At 41.3% G+C, this 11,278-nt stretch overlaps 1 pseudogene; it reads right to left on the bottom strand.

The window, feature by feature from the left end:
- Positions 1–3,491: 3,491 nt before the first annotated feature.
- Positions 3,492–5,073, bottom strand: LOC110193910 (pyruvate dehydrogenase E1 component subunit beta, mitochondrial-like; annotated as a pseudogene).
- Positions 5,074–11,278: the final 6,205 nt, after the last annotated feature.

The following is an 11,278-nucleotide window of genomic DNA, read 5'->3' on the forward strand; positions in this document are numbered from 1 at the left end:
CATGACATTTTTAATATGTCATATATATGACATATCTTATTTATATGACAATTCACTTTTGTTATTGTTTTCACCATCATTTTCTTAAGTCTGGAAAATAACAAAACACGAAATCAAGTCTCAATTTGTAGCATTTCCAAGCTTTAAATGCTCCCACTGAAAACAAAACAATTGACTTTCATGAGTCAGTTTGAACCAGGTCCAGCATACTCCTCCTTCACTGGAAATGTCACTTTCAGAGCCAGCATCTGAAGAGGCAACTTTTGTAGAGCTGACAGGTAATCCCTTTTTCTTGGAGTGCCTTGATTAAATGGCTGTCCCTTCTTCCCACCTGCTCATCAGAAAGTCCACAATGAATCATCTTTACAAGGCCCTCTTCACTGTCTATAAACAGGAAAGTTTCTCATCACCTTTGTGTGAAGTAGTTTTATGTTATCCAACTAACTTGTGTATTCATGAACACCAAACTTTCTCAACAAAACTCTAATTGTTGGAGGTCTTTATGACATGCTCAGACATCAGATGATCATTTGCTTCCATCATGGATCTCTGGAGGTCAAGTCTCAGGACTAATTGATAAACTTCTCTCAGCTTCTTTTCCCCCAGAATGAAAATTGGTTTTGAGTATTTGTATCATTTCTATCCTCTGGAATGCCAAAATATAAGTCAATAGGTCAGTGTAACTCTTGTCCAATCATTAGCAATAAGGTATAAAGCTGTGACATAATTCCTTGTTAAGTTGTACACATGTACTAGAAATGCTCCATGTTTATTCCATTGATATTTTGGTCTCAGGGGTCCAAATACATTCAATAGTGTGTGGGTCTCCCTGCAAATGGTGAGTTGTAGTTCCAGATGTCTTAATACCTGGCAAAGTTAATATTTCTTTAGGTAGCTTGTTCCTAAAATCTCTGCCTTGGTCAGAATGGATCCTGATGAAGGATCCATAGATTGAAAAATATTTTTCCAATAGTTGCGCAACAGTGGATATTTATTGGATGCTGGTTGGGTATGCTTGTGCATATCTGGTGAAATGAGCAGTCACTACTAAGATATGATTTATATTCTTACTATCTCCTCCCAGAAATTTAGAAAAAATGTCAATGCAGACTAGTTCCAAAAGTTTGTTAGCACTTAACATTTTCCAAATATGCAGCGAGTTTTGACAGTATTTTTCTTTGCACATTAGGCACAAGTTTCACACTTATTAGTGATATCTGCTTCCATCTTGGTCCAGGAGAATCAGTTTCTTACTAATTTTAGAGTCCTTTCTTGACGCAAATGTCCAAAACCATCATATAGTGTTTTCATGGCTGTGGAGCAATATGCATTATTATTATTATTAAGCACTATTTGCTTCCTGATACTATACATGAAGTCAGTTATGGTCTGGTACAGAATTCTGTTGCATAGCTGCAGTATCTAATAAGGGCATCTAGGTGGCACATTGGATACAGCACCAGGGCTGGAGTCAAGAAGACCCAAGTTCAAATCTGGCTTCTGCAGGCAGAGCCAAGATGGCGGAGTAAAGGCAGGGATTCACCTGAGCTCTCCCCCAAACCCCTCCAAATACCTTCAAAAATTACTCTAAAATTCTAAAGCAACAGAACCCACAAAAAGATGGAGTGAAACAAATTCCCAGCCTAAGATGACTTGTAAGGTCAGCAGGAAAGGTCTGGGGTACTAGAGTGAGAGAGGAGCACAGTCCAGTGCAGGCTATGCCAGTGCAGACCTGGCCCCAGCAAACTACAAACCTGGAGCAGGCCTTGGAATGACTGAATCACTGGCAGCAGTGGTGGTTCCAGACCTCTCAGCCCACAGATGCCAAAGACAACTTAGAAGGGCAGCAGGAAAGGTCTGTTGCGCCTGGGTGAGAGTGGAGTGCAGTCCAGCACAGGCCATGCCAGCACAATCCTGGCCCCAGAAAACCAGGAACAGGCATTAGGAGTAACTAAATTGGCAGCAGCAGCAGCAGATGCTTCCAGGGTTCAAGGCCCACAGATGGTAAGGGCGTCAAACAACTGGTCAGAAGGAGATTACAGGGGTCTTCTTGCTATCACTGAGGCAGGACTCTGCTGCTTTGCCCATTCTCAGAACTGGGTCACAATCCTGGGTGGCAGTCACAGGGTGAAGAAGAGCACTAACACACCAGAGCTTGTGGCCACAGTGGATTAGGGACCTTTGTCATAGTTTCAGGGCAGAAAAGAGTGGTTGTGGTGGCTCACAGACCAAAAGAGTGCTAAACACACCTCTCCTTATAGCATACCAACTTGGAAAAACTGAAAACTTACAGATCCCTAGAAGTATCTCTGAAAACAGGTGCACAAAATCCCTGAAGCGTGGGACAGTGCATCCTCCACCCTGGAAGCAGAGCCTTACTTCTGGGAAAATAAGCAAACAACAGGAAAAAAAAAGTTATTATGGTGACAAGGAAGATCAAAACACACACTCAGAAGCAGACAACAAAATCAAAGCTCCTACATCTAAAGCCTCCTAAAAAAATATGAATTGGTCTCAAGCCATGGAAGAACTCAAAAATGATTTTGAAAATCAAGAGAGGTAGAGGAAAAATGGGGAAGAGAAATGAGAGTGACACAAGAAAATCATGAAAAACAAGTCAATACTTGGTAAAGGAGACACATAAAAATGTTGAAGAAAATAACACCTTAAAAATAGACTAGGCCAAATGGTAAAAGAGGACCGAAAAGCCAATCAGGAGAAGAATGCCTTAAAAAGCAGAATTGGCCAAATAGAAAAGGAGGTCCAAAAGCTCATTGAAGAAAATAATTCCTTAAAAATTAGAATGGAGCAAATGGAAGCTAATGACCTTATGAAAAATCAAGAAACAATATAACAAAACCAAAAGAATGAAAAAGTAGAAGACAATGTGAAATATCTCACTGGAAAAACAACTGACCTGGAAAATAGATCCAAGAGAGATAATTTGAAAATTATTGGACTAAGGGGCAGCTAGGTGGCGCAGTGGATAGAGCTCTGGCCTTGGAGTAAGGAGGACCTGAGTTCAGGTCTGGCCTCAGACACTTGACACTTACTTACTAGCTGTGTGACCCTGGGCAAGTCACTTAACCCTAATTGCCTCACCAAAAAACAAAAATTATTGGACTACCTGAAAGTCATGATCAAAAAAAGAGCCTAGACATCATCTTTCAAGAAATTATCAAGGAAAAGTATCCTGATATTCTAGAACCAGAGGGTAAAATAGAAATTGAAAGAATTCACCAATCACCTCCTGAAAGAGATCCCAACATTAAAACTCCCAGGAATTTTATAGCCAAATTCCAGAGTTCCCAGGTCAAGGAGAAAATATTGCAAGCAACCAGAAAGAAATAATTCAAGTATGGTGGAGCCAGTCAGGATAACACAAGATTTAGCAGCTGCTACATTAAAGGATTGGACGACTTGGAATATGATATCCCAGAGGGCAAAGGAGCTAGGATTACAACCAAAAATCACCTACCCAGCAAAACTGAGTGTAATCCTTCAGAGGGAAAAATGGATATTCAATGAGATAGAGGACTTTCTTTCTTTCTTTTTTTTGACTGGAACCAGAAGGCATTTATTCCTCATCAAAACAGAACTCAAATGAGGCAGATCATGCCTTCCCTCTGTACAGATAAGTTAACTGTCAGGCAGATCTTTGGCCAGGGTTCCTTCAAAGCCCCCACCTCATCGTCCCATTGGTAATGAAGGGGGAAGTGTTCTATTGAATCATTTTCTTTGGAGCAGAAATAGCTTAACTGTAACAGACACAAAAAGGTGATGGTCTCAGGACTGAGATGACCCCAAGTGCTTTGATGCTGACCCCCACACAAAATGGTACCCAGAGGCCTTGTGGCTCCAGATCAGTACAATTACACATGTGAACTGACAGCGCATCCTAATCTCTGAAGCAATAATTACACTCAAGAAATCCCAGGGACTTCAATGTCAAGTACAAATTAGATATTCAGTGTTTTCTTGGATGCAAAGATGATGTCCTTGACTTGAGGGATGCAGTTTTCTTCCAGAATCTTTGCATAAGAAATAGGAACATCAGCCCTGGTGACTTGGACAGCAAGAGCATCGAGGAAGTTAAATGCAGGACCTTCCATGATCCTGGCACAGATCTTGGCTCCCACCCCAAACTAGGGCCAGCCTCCTCCAACGGTCACCAGGTGATTGATCTTCATCACACTGAGCTCAATGGTCTCAATGTCCATTGGTCTAATAGTACACAGGTTGATCACCTCACATTCCACTCCCTCTTTAGACAGTATAGCAGCAGCTACCAGAAAATGGCCAACAGGTTGTGAGTGGGAAACCAATGTAATGTGGGTTTCTTCCCTTTCTACTTTAGCTTTTCCAATAGGAATCAGGAAATCTTTTGACTGAGCTTCCTCTGGAAATTCAAAAGGAACTCCATACATCAGTTTGTTTTCCAGCACCACGACTGGATTATCATCCCAGATTGCTGATTTCATAAGTCCTTTTGAATCCTCTGCACTCCATGGACTGACCACTTTTAATCCAGGACAGTGTCCATACCAAGCTGTAAAACACTGTGAGTGCTGGGCAGCCACACCAGCTGAAGCACCTGATGTATAGTAAGTCTTGGCAGCTGAGTTTATAACCTGATCAATTGCTTGCATAGAGAATTTGAAGGTCATGAATTCCCAAATAGGCCTCAATCCAGCCATAGCTGCCCCTACAGCAATCCTAGCAAAGCTCATCTGAAAAAGCAAAACAGAACCTAAGTGAAGAAGGCCAGAGAGCCCTGCCATCATGCACATGTTTCCACCTTCCAGCGAGGTCAGTCCAGACTCCATGCCTCGCCTCGGATATTGGCATGTTGATTATTCTCTTGTCTCCATACTTCTTCCATGGGTCTCTGCTGACCTTGTAGGCACTGTCATACTAAGCCACTTCTTCTTCAAGCAGAAAGACCTTCTTGACCCGTTCCAACTCTTCATCCATTGCCTGATTCAAAGCATCTTGAACGGTTACCTGCAGCACCATGGTTGCTGAGTGGTGGAAGCGCCTCCTCAGCAGCCAGGACACCTGGTGGGCGGGGAATCAGTGGGGTGGAGGGGCCACGCCTACCTTGAGATAGAGGACTTTCAAGCATTCTTGATGAAAAGACCAGAGTTTTAGGGTAGTTAGAAGGAATAAATATAGGCAAAGGTCACAGGTGTGAGTTGAATATGAAGGGATGATATCTAAAACCAAAAATTAAGGGTTGAGAGAGGAATGTACTGGGAGAAAGAGAAAGGGAGAGATAGAATGGGGCAAATTATTTCACATAAAAGAGGCACGAAAAAGCTTTTACAGTGGAGGGGAAAATGGTGGTGAAGGGGAGTGAGTGAACCTTACTTTCATCAGAATTGGCTCAAAGAGGAAATTGCATACACATGCAATTGAGTACAGAAATCTATCTTACCCTACAGAAAAGTAGGAGGGGAAGGGGATAAGAGAAGGGGGGGGTGGTGATAGAAGGGAGGGCATATTGGGGGAGGGGGTAGTCAGCAGCAAAACACTTTTGAGGAGGGACAGGGTGAAAGGAGACAGAGAATAGAATGAATGGGGGGGGACAGGATGGAGGGAAATACAGTTCTCATGGTTTTTCCTCTTTGTTCATAATCTTCCTTCACAACACAACTAATGTGGAAATATGTCTAATAGGATTGTACATGTATAGCCTATATCAGATTGCATGCCATCTTGGGTGGGGAGGGAGGGAGAAAAACATTTGGAACTCAAAATCTTATAAAATTAAATGTTGAAAACTATCTTTACATGTAATTGGAAAAAATAAAATACTATTAAGTGGGGGAAAAAACCAAATCTGGCCTCAGATACTTATTAACACTTATAACTTATTAACTGTGTGACCCTAGGCAAGTCACTTAATCTTGATTGCCTCAGTTTCCTCATCTGTAAAATAAACTGGAGAAGGAAATGGCAAATCACTCCAGTGTCTTTGCCAAGAAAACCCCAAATGGGGTCTCAAAGAGCCGGACAGGACTGAAACAACTGAACAATGGCAGTATCTAATATTGCCTCTACAGTAAGATGCCTTTATCAGCCCATCAGCCATCTACTCTTGTTGCCACTCATCTACAGACAAGTGAAGCAAAGAGGATTGGTTTAATGAAACAGGGTTCACATATGTAGTTAGCCTGAATATGTGTAGCTGTCAGCTACACTTCTGCTTGTGTCCCAGATCCCTGGGTATCAGTTTAAGTTTTTTGGGTTTTTTTTTATTAATTTATTTTGATTTTTCAACAATCACTGCCATAAGCTTTTGAGTTTAAAATTTTTCTCCCCCTCCCTCCCCACTTTTCCTCCCCAAGGTGGTGCACAATCTGATACAGGCTATACGTATACATTCCTATTAAACATATTTTCACATTAGTCATGTTGTAAGGAAGAATTAGAACCAATATAAGGAACCACAGGAAAGAGGAAACAAAACAAAACAGAAGAAAAACATAGCAAAAAGTATGCCTCAATCTGCATTCAAATTCTGTAGTTCTTTCTTTGGATGTGGATAGCATTTTCCATCACGAGACTTTTGGAGATGTCTTAGATCCTTGCATTGCTGAGAAGGGCTAAGTCTATCAAAGTTAGTCACCACACAATGTGGCTGTTACTATGTACAATGTTCTCCAGGTTCTGCTCACTTCACTCAGCAGCAGTCCATACATCACTTTAAGTTTGTATTCCTTTCTTTGGTAATAGCATAGCTTCATTGCTGCATGGTCTTCAAGACAGAGCATCTGCCTTCACATTACTTTTCCCTGGCCTGTGCCATATTCAGAGTTAGCTAGTGCTACTAATCAGCTCTGACAAAGCAGCATTTAATTTGGCCCTGGTCAAAGTATGTCATAGATTGTCATCAAGCACTTGGAATTCTGCTGCATATATGTAGTCTTTGAACTTTTTAGCGACAACTCCCTTCCAATCCAAGGAGTGTAACTTGATTGTTTTATTTATTTATTTATTTTCCCATAATAGTTATGCTGTGAAAGAAAACAGAGACAAAAAAAATTAAGAAAAATGAAGTGAAAAAAAAGTATGCTTCAATCTCTATTCAGACACCATCAGTTCTTTCTCTGGGGATGGATAGCGTTTTTCATCGTAAGTCCTTCAGAGGTGTCTTGGGTCATTGTATTGCTGTGAGTATCTAAGTCATTCACAGCTGATCATCTTACCACACTGTTGTTGCTTTGTACATAATACATTTCACTTTGCATCCGCCCAGGCAAGTCTTTCCAGGTTTTTCTGAGAACATCCTGCTCATCTTTTCTTATAGTACAGTAGTATTCTATCACAATCACATACCTTTATTCAGTCATTCCTCAACTGATGTGCATGCCCTCAATTGCTAATTCTTTGCCCCCCAGAAAAGAGCCGATATAAATATTTTAGTACATATAGGTTCCTTTCTTTTTTGTTTTTTGTCTCTTTTGGGATACTGATGTAATAGTGGTATTGCTTGGTCAAAGGCTATGCATGGTTTTATAGCCCTTTGGGCATAGTTCCAAATTGCTCTACAGAATGATTGAATCAGTTCATAACTCCACCAACAGTGCATTAATGTCTCATTTTTTCCACATCCCCTCCAACATTTGTCGTTTACCTTTTGTGTCCTATTGGCCAATCTAATAGGTATGAGGTAGTACCACAAAATTGTTTTAATTTTAATTTCTCCCAACAATAGTGAGTTAGAGTATTTTTTCATATGGCTATAGATGGCTTTGATTACTTCATCTGAAAACTGATCATGTCTTTTGATCATTTATCAATTGAGGAATGGCTTTTATTTTTATAAATTTGACTCAGTTCTCTATATGTTTAAGAAATAAGGCCTTTATCAGAGAAACCTGCTTCAAAAATTTTTTCACAGTTACTATTACTAACTGTATTTCCTCCGTCCTATTCCCCCACCCCCATTTATTCTATTCTCTCTCTCCTTTCACCCTGTACCTGCTTCTGACTGCCCCCTCCTCCAATCTGCCCTCCCTTCTATTACCTCCTCCTTTTTTTAACGCTTTCCCCTCCTACTTTCCTATAGGGTAAGATAGATTTCTGTGACCAATTGAGTGTATATGTCATTCCCTCTTTGAGCCAATTCTGATAAGAATCACCTCTCTCCTCTTCCCCTCCACTATAAAAGCTTTTTCTTGTCTCTTTTATGTGAGATAATTTATCCTATTCTATCTCTCTCTTTCTCTTTCTCCCAGTACATTCCTCTCTCACCCCTTAATTTTATTTTATTTTTATTTTTTAATTTTATTTTTTATATATCATCCCTTCATATTTTTTTTTCAGCCAAAGACAAGGTTTATTAGAACATCAGTCATATTGGGCAGACTCTCAAGGAGTCTGAACATGGGTAAGCAGTTGGCTAGATTATAAGAATCTGAGCAGTGGCTAGATTTTAAGAATCTAAGCATCTTAATGGAGACAAGATGGACCTTATATACAGAAAGCCTGCGGGAGGGATCCAGAAGTGACCAAGTAGTCTATGAGGTAGACAATGGAGGGGAGATTGGATGTAGCCACAATGAAAGGCCAGTTGATGGGATTATAGCCTGAGACAAATGCCAGAGATTTGGCCATGTGGGAAAGTCCAGGATTTTTCCTTTCTGGGGCCCAGATCCCAACCCCACCCTCAAACAAATGGGACCCAAATTCTTTTGGAGTAAGCGGCGAAGGTCTTGGCTTCTGAAACTGCTTCCCGCTGGCAAGGGGCATAGAGCTGTCCCTGCCTCGAGGGGGTTCCCAAAGAGGAGGTTGACTAGAACTGAACACAGGCTGCGTCCAGGGAATGATATAGGGACACTGGCTGGTACTTGCTGTTTGCTACCAACTGCAGGTGAATGGCCCGTAGTCTGGAAGACATAAATCTGACAGAAAAAAACTGCAGGGCCCAGATATATAGCAGGAACTAGATTTAGGGCCCATCTTTGAGAGGATAAAACATCCTTAGCTCTGTTTGGATTCAGATAATTCAGTTTTCCAACCATGCAGTATCAAATTCATCTCATAGCCAGACTCAGGAATAGCCAGGTGGTTAACATTCCCTTTCAAAGGAACATAATGGGGAAACTGAGCCAGGAGGATCGCATCTTAAGACTGAGGCTAAAATTGTCCTCTCAGCTTTTCCCCATGCTAAATTCCCACCAGTATCACCTTCTCTGGGTAGCTTGTGGCATTTCTGTCAAGATGGTGGATTATTGATTATCGATGGATTATGATCCAGACAACTCAAAATAAAGCCCTATGAGCTTTTACTTAAAACAGCAAGTTTTACTAATCACAGCTTAGGAACTTTTCCAGGATTTACATCTCAAACTTAAATTTATCCTAATGTAAAAGGCCAATCATTAGAGATATCCATACACTTGCAAATTCTCAGCAAGCCATACATAACCCAAACAAGCTTTTTGGCTAGTTTACACATTAAAACAATAACCAACAATAGCTAAATTATTTTAGCGGTAACCAAATTATGAAAAGTTGCTTGAAATAACTAATAGAAAAAGTTCACCAATTTGAAACTTGAAACAAACCCATTACCAATCAGGTGACTTCAGTTTTGTTAAATGTACTTCCAAGCTACTTTACATAGAGAATCAACATTTCGTCATTAACAGTTAAAACTGCAAATTTAAAAGAGCATGATTACCCAAGTTCAGAGGCCAGCTTCTTTACCTTGAGCAGGATGTGCTGAACCTGGGTGATGCTTCCAGGCAAAGGTTGCTCTAGGGCCCAAGGCCACTGCCAGGAGGGCCCACATTGTAGCTGCTGCCCCTCCCCCCCTCCTTCCTTTCCCAGGTGGGGGAGGGTGAAATCAAAGGTGAGGGGTAAAGGGTGAAACTCTCTGCTCCTATGAGAGGGGTTAACAGATACCCTCTTGACTCAAGGGAAGGGAGTGACCAGGGTTGTAAGGAGGTGTTTCAAAACTCCTTAATGATCAATCACAAAACCTCCAGAATCTGCCAAGCTACTTTTTAGCTGTTCTAACTTTCCCTGTAACCTCCATAAAGGAGGATTCAGAGGTGCAGAGGAAAGGGAGTAAGTAGCCCTCAGGAAACCAAAAAGCAACTGCAGTTTTCCCCAATTCCCTAGCACTGAGGGAATTAACAGAACTGAACATACACTTCCAGATAGGGTGTCCATCCTTGTCCTCTATGCTGCGGAAGGTGTACCCAGGTCCATGGCCTTGAACCCACCCAGTGGACCGAGAGCCTGAGAGCATCAGGCCAAGTGCAAGACAGCCTCATAGCTGTCTGCCAGAAAAGCACCTCCAAGCCTTAGTGCTTGGAGAGTGACCCCCCAACTGCAGAGCAAGAAAGGAGGGAAAGGGGGAGGCCTACATACCTTCCAGTCTTGGCTGGAGAAGAACTTGGGGTTAGACAGTTTCCCCATACAGGCCACCAAAATGATGCGGTTTAGAGGTTCAAGGGTGCTGGGACCCTAAAATCACAACATGCAGGTCCTGTCTGAAAGAATCCGACACAAGCCTTCTTTCAGCCAAATTCAAGGTTTATTAGAACATCTGCCATATTGGGCAGACTCTTAAGGAGTCTGAACATGGGTAAGCAGTAGCTAGATTTTAGGAATCTGAGCAGTGGCTGGATTATAAGAATCTGAGCAGTGGCTAGATTTTAGGAATCCCAGCCCACTAGATTTTAAGAATCTAAGTCATCACTTCATATTCAACTCACACTTTTGCCCTCTATCTATATATACTCCTTCTAACTACCCTAATAATGAGAAAGATCTTATGAGTTACAAATATAGTCTTCCATGTAGGAATGTAAACAGTGAACTGTAACTTGTGAATGGGGTTTCTATCTCCCTGACAAGTCCTTTGCTAGTAAATAGAATTGGTTTCTGCTCACCAGAAACTGGGTACAGTTCTGGGCCAAGAGGTACAAAAATTTCTCCCCTTCCTGGCTCAGGATGCCTATGTCAGCCAAAATTATAGTCTCGAAATGCGTCATACAGAATATAAGAAAGGAATTTCTTAATTGGATAGATTGTAAATATAATAAGATACAAGAATGCAATGTGTCAATTGAAATTATAGATCCAGGATGTCCGTGTTTCTTTTATCGTTAACATGACATAATATAACACAAGAAAAGTCCCATTATTCAAGATAACATCTGGTTCAAGGTGCCTTGTCCTGGACAGTCACAAACAGAAAAATACTCCTGATCAGCTTCATCTGGCCTTGTAGTTGCTGACACAGAAAGAGGCATTTTGG

This window comes from Phascolarctos cinereus, unplaced genomic scaffold, assembly GCF_003287225.1.
Source record: "Phascolarctos cinereus isolate Bilbo 61053 unplaced genomic scaffold, phaCin_HiC Scaffold_5;HRSCAF=322, whole genome shotgun sequence".
Classification (NCBI taxonomy): Eukaryota; Metazoa; Chordata; class Mammalia; order Diprotodontia; family Phascolarctidae; genus Phascolarctos; species Phascolarctos cinereus.